Source organism: Furipterus horrens, unplaced genomic scaffold (assembly GCF_987537825.1).
Source record: "Furipterus horrens unplaced genomic scaffold, mFurHor1.1.pri manual_scaffold_4, whole genome shotgun sequence".
NCBI lineage: Eukaryota > Metazoa > Chordata > Mammalia > Chiroptera > Furipteridae > Furipterus > Furipterus horrens.
The window spans coordinates 142904894-142920873 of record NW_028327174.1 but is presented as its reverse complement, the minus strand read 5'-3'; positions in this window follow the sequence as shown (position 1 = coordinate 142920873).

Below are 15980 nucleotides of genomic sequence, written 5' to 3'. Positions count from 1 at the left end.
CACTGACGAATCCCTAAGGCTCCGCCCCTTACAATGTAACAGGAATGACAGCTCTACCTGGGATGCGGAGGCAAACAAACACAGGAGTCTGTCAGAATAAGGAGACAGAGAAGTATGACCCAAAAGGTGGAACGAATCAAGGTTCCAGTGGGAGAACTAAGCAACAAGGAGATAGTCAATCTAACAGATGAGGAAATAGACAACCTAACAGAAGCATAATTCAAAACACTGGTAATAAAGATGCTCACAGGCTTGACAGATATGCTTGAGTATGGCAAAAGCATAAGAGAAGAAATGAAGGCTATGCTAAGTGAAATGAAGGAAAATCCACACAAAACCAATGGTGAAGGGAAGGAAACTGGGGTTCAAATCAATGATTTGGAACATAAGGAAGAAAAAAACAGTCAACTAGTGCAGAATGAGGAAGCAAGAATTGAAAAAAATGAGGAAAACTTCCCAAATTTTGTGAAGGAGATGGACGTACAGGCCCAGGAAGCACAATGTGTCCCCAGTGAACTAGACCCAGAGGGGACCACACCAGGACTCATAATTGAGATGCCAAAGGTGAAAGATAAAGAGAGAGTCCTGGGGGTAGCAAGAGAGAGGCAGAGAGTTGCCTGCCAGGGGGTGCCTATAGGACTATCAGCTGATTTCTCAGAGAACAGTTTGCAGGCAGGAAGGGACTGGCAAACAGTATTCAATGTGATGAAAGGCAACCTGCAATCAGGATTACTCTATCCAGCAAAGCTATCATTTGGAATGGAAGGGCAGATGAAGTGCTTCCCAGACAACGTAAAGCTAAAGGAGTTCATCATCACCAAGCCATTAATATATGAAATGTCAAAGGGACTTACTTAAGAAAAAGAAGATCAAAACTATGAACACTAAAATGACAACAAACTCACAACTGTTAAAAACTGAATCTAAAAAAATAAAACAAAATCCAACTAAGCAAACCAGAATAGGAACAGAATCATAGGTATGGGGATCATTTGGAGGGTTATCAGCTGGGAGTGGGGAGGGGGAGAAATGGGGATATGGTGCCGGGATTGAGAAGCATAATCGGTTGGTACAAAATAGACAGGGGGATGTTAAGAAGAATATAGAAAAGGGTGAAACCGAAGAACTTATATGCAGGACCCATGGACATGAACTAAGGGGGGTGGGATTGCTGGAGGGAAGGGAAGTACTGGGCAGAGGGGAGCAAAGGGGAAAAAAATCGGAACTACCGTAACAACATAATCAATAAAATATTCCTAAAAAAAAAATTTTTTTTTTAAACTGTAGTAACATGTAGGAGGCAAAGAACACACAAAAATTATTTAATGGTTATTTTTTAATTTGGGTACATCGGTGCTCATTAAATATTTTTTACCTTTTATATTGTATTAAGATTTTTCATAATAAAAAATAAAAATATAGATAAAGTGAAGGTTTTCTTGCTCCTTTCTATAACTCTGAAATCATACTTCTAAAATTTCCATTTGTTTCTTTATTATACACTCTATTTCTCTGCTAATATGTTCTATTTTTTCATTCACTGTAAACATATTATCCTTTATATCTTTGAACACCAAAGGAATAGCTGTAAAGACTTGGGAAAAGTTTTCCAAAGCATTTGAGATACCACATTTCTGGCTCTCACCTTTCTAGGATACTCCCTCACTTTTTAGAGACTTTGGTTTTATTCAAGTCTGTATTCTGGATCTTCAGGAATGAAAGTGTTCATGTTCTTTTAGAAATTTAGCCACATCATAAATAATCTACTCTAGCCTGATTTTGGGCTAACAGTCATAAACTGGCAAAATCTCCGAATCCTACTTTCTTCTTCCAAGTTACCTCCAAAATCTGCCTGTTTTTATTTTCTCTCCAGTGCTTCACAATATTTTTAAAAGTTTTTATCCACTTACTGTTTTCTATGGAAGGGTTGGGTTTGCTTGGAGCTTTAGTTGGCGTACCACCCACAAATTTACTTAAGGCTGAAATCAGTAATGAGGGTATAAGAATATTAAAAGGTATAAGAAGTTCTGAGAAAATATAATAAATGAAAAGATCATTGTGGTAAAGGATGGATGTAAAGAAAGAAAAATATTGCAAAAGTTCTCATTTGTTACAGATATGATATTAATACTAAAAATAACAATACACTCAAATTCTAGGGTTGCTAATACATAAATTAATGGGTGGAAATACTGTACAGTAGCTGAAGATAAATTTGATAAAATGGGTTAGTATCAGATTATGATGAGTTTCATTGACAGACTAAGGTATTTTAACTTTTTCCTTAGGAAGGACTAAAAACAAAAAATTTAAAAAGCTATTCATATAACAAACAGAGTTCAATTGGGGAGAAAATTTGCAGAAATCCAAAAATTATGTAATATATTTGACCTAACATTGAAATAGAACTTATAGTGATTATCACTCAGTGTATACAAATATCAAATCATTTTGTTGTATACCACAAAACTAGTATGATGTATATCAATTACACCTCAGTTTTAAAAAGTGAAATTTATATCCTAAGTAAATGTGTAAATTTTTTTAGACCAGGAGTTATTGCTTTATAATCCATGTTTTCTTCAGTAAGCAGGAGGAAGATGTGTACCCCTAACACACTGAAACTATCTATCAGTAGTGAGCCTGAGAATAAATTGCCACTTATTAGTAAGAAACTGCTCCTTTCAAAAATAAAACTAAATGTTACCTTATGATATTCTCAGGATAGTTTTGGATTCACTATATCAACATTGGGCTCCAAATATCCTCTCACAATAAAAACTGCCATTCCACAAATGACTAGTAATTTAAAAAAATTTAAAAAGTGAGGTTAATATTGCCCTTACTAACCTTTCCTTAAAATAAATTTTAGCATGCAGCTCTAAAAAATAAATAATACATAAATACGGTTTACCTCTGAAAGGAAACATAATTTTTAAAAAGTGGGTTGTGAATACATAAAATATATTATGTGGAGGGCAGGATAAATATTGACATACAGTAACTACAGACATTACAACACGCATCACTGCTAGCCTTTCTCTGCACATTCTCCTTATGGCATGTACCAGTATAAGTTCCATCTTACATAAATAAAATAATAGTAATAATTTTAATAGTTACCATTACTGAACACTAATTAGGTATTAGAACCCATATGAGCTATATCATATTTTTAATTTAATTACTGGCATGAACTTACAACTAAGATATCATTGCCTCAATCTGCAGATGAAGAGAGCATCAGGGGGCAGGGAAAGTATATCAGCGTGTAATCAAGATCATAAAGCCAAGAGACCACAGAGCTGAGAATGGCATCAGCTCAGTTTAGCATGAAAGACTCCTATGTCCTTTACATTATATTGAGCTGCCATCCAAGATATAATACTACTGTAATACTGCCTGAACCACTAGCTAGACGTCACCATCACTAACACAAGTTTAGCATCTGCGTACCGGGTTCATCCTGTCATCCAAAGCAGCACGTTACCTTCCACAACTCATCCTGCTACACTGCTGGCTGGGTGAGTATCTAAGAACCTTCCCACTAGTGGATAACTGCAGCAAGGCAGATAACATTGACTCACAGTTTAGGCATTAAAAAAAGATGGATGTTTAAATAACTACATGCAGAGAAATTGATATTCCGTATTGTCAGTATTCTGAAAAGAGAAGCATCACTTCTTAATGTAATTGTTTTGTAAATTAGAAATTTGGAGTTATAGCCTTCCTTAAAGCTAGGCATCTTTAGAGCCAAAGCCAATTCTCAATAATAACGTGGCTTAAAATAAAACTGGTTTTATCACATGCCTAAGCTGCCTTCAGCAGCATCGCTTTGTGTCTTACATTTGGTAACCTGGCTTCCTAACTGCAAAGTGTCCACTGTAGTGGGGAGTCCATTTTCCCAGGCCTAGGGACTCATGCTTTAGACATGAGATTATTTTTATTTTTTAAAGAAAAAAACATACTGCTTGTTTTTGAGATATAATTTACAGTCTCAGATGTTAAGGGTATACTCTCTTCCAGCTTCTGCATGATGTTAAGCTAGTTCCAATGCTTTTAAATAGTTGTATTTATGTAACAATATAATCAATAAAAAACATTAAAAAAATAAAATAAAATAAAATAAAATATTTTAAAGAGCTATAAAAATAAATAAATAAATAAATAAATAAATAAATAAATAAATAAATAGTTGTATTTAATATTTTGTCCAGATTTTATAATTGTATGTGGGAGGGTTTGCGCAACCACCTCTCACCAACCTCGTTACCAGAAGCTGTCTAGACCACAGTCTTAATATGAGATTCAAAGAGGACTCGTGTATGGGCATGGAGGGGAGTAAATTCACGAATATTTTAACTGGGGCAAAACTGTGTGTATATACATTATTGTGAGGAGAGAAACAATTATTCCCTTCACATTGTCAGTGAGGTTTGGGACACAGAGAAAGGTAACTGCTGCCTTAGCAAGACTTACACGTGCTTTTACATTTCACTACAACTCTGCTACTAAAGTAGCTTTCTTGCTTGTTATTCCTTTATTGATAATTCAAGTGGATTTAAAACTATATTTAATTGCTCCTAGCAGGCTCTTCTTATTTCTGATGATCTGAATGCCAGATGTTTATGTTTTTATTCATCTCTGTTCTAAGCATGGCATAGAGCAAGCCATAGAATTGTGGATTCTGCATCCCTGGGCTCCTCCTGGGCTCCAGGAAACAGAGAGGATTTTGCATAAAAAGATGTGAAAACCTCCTTCATGTACATCATGACATAGTGGTAATAAAATCTAAGCTTTGCTTGCTGACTTCTGGCACTGAATGCATTATGTATAATCTGATTCATCAGAATGGAATGGAACAGATTTAGTGTGTCCTTCAAAGAGTATGCATAAAGATTCATTTTAATCTCCCTCAACAAGTCTACTTCAGCCCATTTTAAAACGATGGAATCAACCCAGGCTTAGAACTAGCTAAACAGAGAGCTCAAATTGAATCCACATTATTTAGTTATTAGATTTTAAAGAGTTTATTTAATTAAAAACAGGCAAGCAAATGTGCTGTTTCTTTCTTTTTAAACTGGATCTGGACCTATATTGTGAATTGTGAGGTTAGAGCTGTACTTCTATTATACTGTCACTAGTGACTTTTATTTATTCATTTATTTCATAATTTTCAACACCTACTCTAAAATGCCAGACACTCTTTAATATAGCATAGCATTATTTTAGCAGTAGGAGAAAAGACAGATGACTAAACATACTGTGATAATTATAACATATGTACTACATTATCAGCAAGAACAGGGACCTGTAGAATGACATGAACAACATAGTTAAAAATATTAGGGATAACATCTAGGGAGGAGATGACCCCAGAAATTATTCTGACATGATTACAAAAGAGTGATAAAGTATTTATTCTTGTATAATTAGGAATCAGTGACAGGGCTTGTCAGAATGAAATTGAGCAGAATAATGTGTCAATTTTAGTGATATGGGAGACATTCAATATGTCTAGGTACCATACTGAGATACAAGTGACAGGAAATGAGGCTGAAGAGTTTGTCTGGGACAAGACTATGAAAAGCATTATCATCTAATCGGGGGTCTAAGACCATTAAGAATATGAGATATAGAAATAACAATAAAATAGTAAAACAATTTTAAAGTCTCACCATCCATACAATTTCAAGATTGGCTTAGGTAATGAAAAGAGGATTATGTAATTCTTAGCCAAATATATCACTGCTAACAATTTATGGACAATATTAAATACTTCAGTAATCAAAGAGCTATTCCATATTTAGCATGCAACTCTGGTGTGTTTTCTCAATCATTAAGTGGCTTTAAATATACAGGGGTAAGCAAAAGTAGGTTTACAGTTGTAATAAAAATAATACAATAGCCCTGGCTGGTGTGGCTTATGGACGGAGCACTGGCCTGTGTCCAAAACCAAAGGGTCACCAGTTTGATTCCCAATCAGGTCACATGCCTGGTTGCAGGCCAGGTTCTCAGTTGGGAGCAAGCAAGAGGCAACCAAACTTTGATGTTTTTCTGCCTCTTTCTTCCTCCCTTCCCCTCTTTCTAAAATAAATAAATACATTCTTTAAAAAATGGTAATACAATAATTAATAAATAGTAATACAAGAATGAACTTTTTAACATACTCATCACAACTGTACACTTACTTTACCCACCCCTGTATGTAATATCCTTTCTTCCTTCCCAATTCCTTTAAATCTTGTCCTATGGTAAGCTTTATTTTATGGAAAAGACTGTGAAAAGCCAGAAGAGAATCAGATGTTGCCTGGAGAAGAAGGGAAGGGAAAATTAAACAAATCATTCATAGTCTCAAACTGGGATAGGAATAGTGTCAAAATAATAAATCCTGCTTTTACAACAACCTAAAAACAGTATCTGCAGCTCTATGAGCCCTTTACTGTTCAGGAACTCCAATAGGGCCCTCTTAAATTAAGCAAGCTATATTCTTCACAGAAAAGAGCCAAGCCAGTTGTCTGCGAAGTAAAGACCTCCAGCTATAAGATTCGATGTCTCATTTTTCAGAAAGAATCCCTTTCAAGAAGACTAAAGCTAAAAATGCAGAGCTTATGTTTTTAACATCCATTTATGAGTCTAAGAAGGTAGAATGTAGAATATTATAGTCAAAATACACAAAAAGCACCATTTATAATTTTAAAAAAGATAAAATATAAACTCATATTATTATAAAGTATTGAGATACAAATAAACAAACACACATGCTCTTGTCCCTTTGTTATAACAAGCAAAAGACAAAATTACAGACTGATACAGAAAATAGGGCATGTCTTAATTGGGAGGCACAAACAAAAGATAAATGGACTCTCCCAGTATGAATCCTATAGAACACTTAGAGGCAGAACAGCAGAACTTCCCCAGTTTGCCTTATTCGGGGTAAACTTAGCACTTAATTTTAGAACCATTGTCCCATTGCTCCTTTCCACAAATATCACAATAGCACAGACTCATGATACTTGCTATTGTTTAATTTGGGGGAACAAGCAGTGCCATTCATCATCTTTTATTTTCACATATTTCTAACCATAGGTTCCAATCACTGAGGGAAGTAAAAACAAGTACAGTCATGGTCAGCCTGAGAAGCCCAGTATACGATACTGGGAACAGGCAAATGGATCTGGAAAGAATGTAGTCACAGTTCGTAAAAAGGACAAAAAAGACTGTCCTCTTCTCTCTCTTTATGTAAAATGTGCATGTGTGTACCTATCTCTAGCAAAAATTTTGGTTTGGAAATATTAGTGAAATAAAACCTGTTTAATTGTTTAAAGGACAATTGCCACCATATTTATTCTAATGTATTTCTTTCTCTCCCAGATGATTACATTATTAATGGCTATGATATATAATCAACTTAATGTTCTTACCTTTCATCAAAAAGCTGACTGTGAAAAAATACTGAGTATAGCCAGCCAAAATTTTGGACAGAGATAGAGAAGTAGGCAGTCCCTAACAACCAAGAAAAAGAAGAAAGAATTATCACTTTCCTGACCTATAAAAGAGAGAACACATGGTTATAATTATATTAGGATCATTCGATCCTAAAGTCAACTAATATGTTGGGTTGCCCTTCCAAAAACAATTTTCTCCTGAAAACAGCAATCAATATATATGTACACAACAACCTTTGCAAGTCATTTGTCTCCTTTAAGTCAACACTCTTTGAATATCCATATCCTTTTCCCTGAGAATTACAATAAATTAATTGTTTTTTGTAGAAATAACCTCATATAGGGAGAAATTATACTCCTAGAGGTATTAATTATAGTCTTATTTTAAAAGACAGAGACTTGAATAACCAAAAGCCCTAAAATAGAATAACAATAAAGTACACTTACTACAAATATAAGCTAGAATGTTATATTACAATTGAAATTATTTTAATAACATTTTTAGGTATAAGACTAATGTAAGCTCATATATGTAAATAAAAATTAATACTTCAATAGTTAAAAACTCACCTAGAATACTGTATCAAAACATTTATAACAGCCTTAAACTGGAAAAAGCTCAAATGTCCACAAACAATACAGTGAAAATAAATTGTGTAATATTTAGACAAGGTAATATTACATAAAATGTAAATGAGCTATAGCTACAAGCAATAAAATAGATGAAACTTAATAATATAATGTTGAGCAAAGGTACAAAATCTATATAACAAGATGCAGTTATATATAGTTAAACAACAATGTTACTTAGAGAGGTATGCATAGGCAGTAAAAGTCCAAATAAATGAGCACAGTAAAAAAAAAAAAAAAAAAAAAAGAACATGATTATTACAACATCAAGACACTGATGATCTCCACAAAAAAGAACAAAAAGAACATGATTAAGGAATTAGTTCACACAAAGGGCTTCTAGGATGTTAACAGTGAGTGTCCTGTTTCTTTACCTAGGTCGTGGTTTCATAGATGGTTCTATTTATATTAACTGTTTCCTGTACTTTCATGTATAAAATGATATATTTTTAAATAGTAAGTGTTTTTAAAAGTAATTCAGAATACCTAATGTTTTCCTAACTCTGGAGGATTAATAGAAAATAGACATTGAACTACAACTGGAAGAATAGAAAGAATTAATAAAAGATAGAATGGAAGAAATTTCCAAAGATATGAAACTGTGTGGCCAAAAGGAAAGATTTTAGTATAACAAAATAGAGGTTTGGTTGTACTGATGTATATATGAAGGAGAATAAGGAGAAATTAAGCTGGAACATTACAGGCAAAAGAACCCCTGAGCACTAAGCAAATTAGTTATAGCACTAGGAGAAAGGTAATGGTATTTTACCTGACCTGGATAATAATACAGACCTGCATTATTCTTTTGCTTTCCCTGTGTCCCACCTGCAAAATAAGTATCATCCCAACATCATGAACCATTGGGATGCAGAACAGGCAGGGCTGGAACAATGTTAGCAAGTTTTTCCTTCCAGGACTGACAGTTGTTTAATATATCCACTTTCCAATGCCATGGAGTTATGAATCCACCAACTCCTTTGCATCCTGGTCTCCAAAAGAACAGTTCTGCTTTGGTTCCTGTACACAGTTGTTTCATTAGTTCCTACGGCAGAGAAAGCCCTGGCATGGTTGAGCCCTTCTCCGTGTTCCTCTGCCTAGTGGGAACACTTCTAACACACTTGGAATTCAGTATTTAATAGAGTTTGCCTTCTGTTGGTCTGTACTCATCAATTTGACACCTCTTGGTATCTAGGTCTGCTCTACAGTTAATATATGCCTGCTGCCTCCTCCTCAAAAAGAAGCCTTATTTGTAAGAAGTGTAGACAAGTTCGATCATTTATTTGCATCTCCATTTCTAACTTTAAGAATAGAAATGATAGTTGTTCTTCAACAAGTAACAACAGAGATGAAAACCAATTGCTACATATGTGAATAATTAATGTCATCATATTTTTCTATTTTTTATGCTAAAATATTAATATCACTACTACAAATGATGAAAAAACTCAATAAATATATGTTGTAGTTACCAAGTATAATTTTTAAATAAAAAATAATTCTATTTTCACTTTTTAGGAAAATGAAATTATACTTGCCTAAACTTATTTTTGTAATATACAATAGGAGTTTAACTGCTTGATAGATAAGAAAGGGCAAAATCTAAAAGTAATTTCTAAGGGCCTATAATGTTCTTCTATTCATTAGTTGCAATGACTCAATGACTCATAGACATTTTCCTTTCCCTTAAGAATAAAAAGCCTCCACCAAAAAGAAGAAGGAGGAGGAGGAGGAGGAGGAGGAGGAGAAGAATGAGAAATTTTTTCAAGTCTTGGGTGTTTATAGTTTAGCTAAATAATTTCTTGATTTAAAAAAGAATGAAGAGTATTTTGTTTCCAGATACTTTGTCTTTTACATAATATTTTCCCAAGAAAATAATCATAAGAGAGGGTGGTACAAAATAATGAAAATAACTTTGGTTATAAATTATCCCTCCAGAGAATGTGACTTGTAGTGATACATGTTTTTATAAATGATTGAAATAACACTAAATTACTGAAATTTCTTCTGTGTAAATATTTGTCCCAACCCAACTTATCCTGAGTTACTCCCAATAAAGTTGCTCTTGATGTGTGCTCCTTAGAAACTTTAGCTTTTTGATGTCTCTGCCTCTCGGTCCCTGACTGCTGCTTGAGCCAGTGTGCAATCCAAGAGATCTGTCAGCTCTAAATTATTGTTTCTCGTGCTGCATATTATTAAAATAGAATGTTTTCCCACTGGCTGTTTTCTGTGCAAAACTGTAAATCAATTTCAGTTTCTAAATGGGAACATAAAAGAGTATCTACCTGGCTTTGCCTACATATTTGTCAAGACTCTCTGACTGCAGATAACTGGCAGTTACTCAAGCCAGCTCAAGCAGAGAAAAAGAAGAAAAAATATAGAATTCAGGCAGTCGTAAGAGGACAGGAAAGACATCAGGATGTTAGTGGAATTCTCTCAACTGTTTTTTCTTTATGTATATCTCACTGTGAAAACAGGCTTTCTCCGCTTCAAAGTACACATGGGAGAATATGGACACTCCATGCTCCTGAGTTTTTAAGTTCAAGTTCCAAACACTTGTACTATTTCTTGGTCTCTATTCTCAATTTGCAAGAGAAGGGAAGAGGTTGCCCCAACCCCATCACATATTAAACATCGGTCATTCCAAGGAGTCAAAACAAACCCAGCTGCTGGAAAGCAACCCCTGTAGATAGGCGTGAAACATGATTTAAATATGTCTACTATAAGCTGCCTAGTCTAATACTAGTCTTTTTATTTTTTTGAATTCAAATCTTCATTGTTAGTCCTACCTTTAACCTAAATTTGAATTCAGGCCTAGAGCTTGAGAAGAGGCCTATGATCGTCAATAGCTGTACTTTGCGTAATTATTCCCTTTAAGAGAAAACACAAAAGGCTCTCGATCTACTCTGTTGTTCAGTTCCCTCGGATCTACAGGGCATCTACAAGGAGGCCACTGCCTCCATTCTCACACACAGGCTACTAAGCAGGTAGACAATTTGAAGCAAATGCTAGGAATGTATGTTACAAGGAAGAAGCTGTGTGAGTATCAGGCAAAAACAATGTGCAATTCATTCTTCTTAATAATGATCCATTTCCCCTTCAGGCAAATTATTTCACTAATGTATGATACTGAAGGGCTTCAGTCAGGCCTTCTTGACAAATTGGACATGTTTTTGGACAGGTGCCACTATTTAAAAATAAACAGAAGGCTTTTTCAGCAGAGTTTTCTCACAAAGCAACCTGGAGAGAGAACATACAATTCCATCAGTCCCAGATTATCTGATGTGAACCTTCAGAGGATTTCCTTCTGAGGGAAAGAAAGGAAAACCAAGAGTTACAGAGGAAAAAGTCAGAGATGAATTTATTAGTGGCAAGAGATATTGACAAGGTGCATGCTACAGAAAATAGAAATTAAAAGGATTGTTTCCTTACCCATTTTTTCCTGATTTTTATAAAATCTATAGCTCAGAGGCAGAAGGCTGAGAAGGATGAAGTCATGTAGTCAGTATAGCAAAGTACTGCTACTGAGAAAGGTTGGTTTTGTACTTGTTGCTTAAAAATACTAGAGCATATTTGACAGAGCAAACATATTTTGATGGCACTAAAACTCTTATATGAGTAATAAGATAAATTTAAGAAAATCCTCTTCTTTGCTATGATCCCAAAATTATGAGACATTTCTCAGCAAAGTGTTCTTTTTTGATAACACCATTTAGAAGATAGGGAATGAATGGCAGTAGAACAAAAACTGAAAGTCAGAAATATCTGGAATGTTACCAGTGGGGTGGGGGGGGGGCAATCACAGTGCTATGATGCTTTAAAAAGAGAGAATAAAGGAAAGGTAGAGGGAGGGAGAGAGGGAGGAAAATAGGGAGAGACAGAAGCGGAGGGGAATGGAGTTGAGAAGAGAGAAGAGAAAGAAGTGAGAATCATGTATTATAGCTTTAAGAATCCCCATCAATTTAGCTGCTTCTCCCTTTACTCTGTCCTGTTTTACAAAATGTTATGGTTTTAATCACTTCAGGGAAAGAAGTACAATAAAAGTGTGTGACTTTCTAAATACACAGACTCCAGTAATTCCTGAGATCCCTGTCAGTATTTTGGAATAGAGATCATGATTACTTTACAAAAAGTGTCCATTAAAGAGAGCTCATTTGTTATTTTTATTATTATAACTAGTATTTACATTGGGCCAGACAGTATCAAGGTGCTAAGCCATAAAATGAACAGTGTTTATTTAATATATGCTTTGGCAGTCCTGCAAACTCAAATTAGGATACCTGATTCAGCCTACATTTTACCCATGTCTTTCATCCTAAGATTTTTCACTGTAACCACTGAGGTATACAATACTGATTTTTCAGCTCACAGGATTCTTAGCTTCACATCAAGGACAATGTTTAAATATGCTAATGTCCTGCATAAGGAAGCTAATTTTCCCAGCCTCAACATGTTACCTCACTCCAGGACAACATAGAAGAAAACTGACTCAGCTCCACCCTGGCATGGAACATTAATTCCCAGTGAAATGATGGTAAAATGAGAAGTAGGGATGATAACATTTTATCTTCCAAGAGGTTATTATTACTGCAGGGAGATCACATTGAATCCAATCTTCCCAAACTCTTAAAAACATTTTGCCACAAAAACTATATTATCTTCTTACCTGACCTGAATATTTTAGACCTAGAATCCCTGTTGGGCTATACCACTATTTTAGTTGCAAATAAACTGTTTTATTTTTATCTATGCAAATTATTATAGAAATGGAAATGTTGAGAAGTGATTTTTCAAAGATTATTGATATTAGTAGCACCTGGTTTATGGATTAGGAGTTCTTTGTAATAGAGGATAATATCTCATTTATTTTTGTATCTCCAGCTTCTAACACAACACAAACCACACTGAAAGAGCTCGATGAATATTGAAAGAACAAGTGAAATCCAAGTGAAGCATCATATGGAAAGATGGGGCACACCATTGCTCTCCTATTAGAAAGATAAAATACGGTTTGAACTGAGTTTAAATTTTTCTACTTTAGCCATGAACCGAGATCACAAGAAAACAGCACACATACGAGGGCACCCGATGCCGAGATCCCGAGAGTTAAGCCTGGGTTAGGTATGAAGAAAGTATGCATAAGGCATTCAAACTAAGCTTGATTACCTTGACCTGTATTAATAGAAGGGAAATAACCTGCTTAACAAATGCAGAATGTTCCAATAGGTCAGGACATACCAATGAAACAATGAAATGAAATGTTGTATATTATGCAGTCATGAAAATGTTAGTTTTCAAAAGTCTTAGTAACATGATGTAATGTCTCACTTCAGATCCTAGTCACCTGTTAACCCTGCCTTTTTCTTATTCTGGCTCTGCTGCAGTGACCAGCTTTGCCTAAATTCTAACTGATACACATGAGCACAACTTGACACAGCGTGTTTCACATCAAATAAACAGCCTCTTGCCTTCCACCCCAAGGCCTGTTGACATCAAGGCATGGCTCCCCACAAGACTTTCTCATACCCACACACATGTGACAGAGTTATTATCTTGTAGGGCAAAAGACCTGGGGGAAAGAGTAGGTGGTGAATAACTTTGTTCGCTTTTCTCCCCCATAACTAACAATTCTATGATTCCTGAAGAATATTTGCATGAGACTGAGCTGAAACTTTGTATTGGGTATACCTGCTTTATTTCCCTTTTTCCTTATTCCTGCACTGTGGAATTGTACTGCCTAATGAAACAGTAGCACATAAGCTTTTGTCTCAAGCTCTGCTTTCTAGAAAAACCAAGTAAGACATTTGAAATAGTCCTAGAAAGAAGATTTTCAGGCCAGTATTTTGTAGATGGAAGCAATCATTTTTGCTTCATATGTTGAGGATAGCAGTACACTTTCAAGGTCTCTTCCCAGAGATGTATTACTCTCCTGTTGCCTATTATATTATAATCTGCAGAATCTTTGATCATTGTTGCCATGGGAGTGACGATTAAACTGGTCCATTGATTTCATGATATCCTACTAATTTGACTTGGTGAGCAGGTAGTGTCAAATATACTAATGCCCTAATAAAACACATGCATGTCCGATGACTAGAAATAAGATCCATGAATCCTCAGGGTCTGCCATATTAGTGAGGTTCTACTGGATCTAGTGGCCTGAGCCCTTTAAGGTTAGGTATGTGGTTGTACCTTGCACCTTACCAAGAAGAAAGAGACAAAGCACTTGGCACTCTTTGGTTTTTGAAGGAAGCATACATTATACTTGTGCTCGAACCCATGTATTTTGAGACTCAGAAGATGACTATAGTTTTGAATGGCACTCAGAGTAAGAGAAATCTGTAACAGATACAAGGTGTGGTATATGCTGTCCTGCCACTTGGACCATCAGACCAGCTATTCCAATGGTACCAGAGGTTTCCATGGCAGATGAGAGTGCTGTGAGGAGTTTCTGGCAAGCCCCATTGGGAGATACTCAGTTGTAAACACCTACAGTTATACATGAAACAAAATTATGCCTTTGGGGAAAAAAAAACTACTCTCTGTTTGATATACCATTCCCAGAGTACCTGGCTGTTGTAGAGACTGAGTAATTGTGGCTTAGGAAGTGACAGTGGTTTAGGAATGACCCATTGTGACCTGAGTGTTACCAAATCTAATTATAATCCAGGATAGCAGAGTAGAGTTCTGTTTCATTATACAAATTATATTTTGAGGCATGAGCCTCAGTAGTTCCATGAAGAGCAACAGATGACCAGACTTCCATGTCAATTGCTGTTACACCGACATCCTGACTTCAGCTCACACCTATGCTCACATGGAGATTTTCTTTCTTTCATTTTTTTTTTTTTTTTTTGTTACAATCAATAGAGAAAAAATGAACTTGGGCCTGGTTCACAGATGGGTTGCTACAATATAAAAAGGATTGCTGCCATGGCAAAGCCCCACAGAAAGTGGTCCTTAGGAACAGCAGGGAGCTGTGAGCAGAAATTAGATTAGATGCTTTGTATGCAGCGAGCAGTGGCCTGAGGTCCAACTACACAAAGGATCCTGAGCAGTTTGGGGTAGCTGGTAAAGGGCTAGGAAGGAAACAAGATTAGGAAATAAGGGACAAGAAAATATGGGAGAGTACTAGGAGGTTCTAGGTAGTGCAAGGGGTTTACTGCATCCAACACAAGGGGTGCTTCAGCTGCCACTGTGGTGACAAAGTGTGTGTGTGTGTGTCCTGACCTACTTTACACAGATGCAAACTGACACCTTTATGCCTGTGCTGTGCCCTTTTGCCTGTTGCCTGGAAATATCCTGTTAACTCGAAGCTTTGAGACACAATCAGACCCCACCGAACCCCGTTTTTATCTAAGCACACACAATGCAGAAGTTCAGGGGAATTTGTATCCTGTGGGGAACTGGCAGGTAGGAAATGGGGCCAATGTACAGGGGTGGGCAAAAGTAGGTTTACAGTTGTTCCTAGGGGAAGAAGACAATAATGAATAAATAAATAATAATACAAGAATAAACTCTGCTCCACATAGTCACAGCTGTAAACCTACTTTTGCTAACTCTTGTATAAATTGTCTCCCTTTCTCCCTGGAGGAAAGGTCCTTATACATGGTTTGTGAAGTTTCTCCTATGATGGACCCCAAGACCAAGTAATCAGTGCCCTCATTATCAGTGAGCCTGCCATCACATCTTTGTATTAGCTTTCCCTCATCCTGCCTCACTGTCTTTGTCCCTCCGTGCCCTGCTCCCTAGGTTAGACTCCAAAATAAAGCTCCAAGCTCTGAGTTCTGCAAAACTAGCTTAAGACACATGGGAAAATCATAATGATATAAACTTAAGTGACAAAAACAGGATACGAAGTTGTGTGTCAGAATGACTCTAGTTTTGTAAAATTGATGTCCTAAA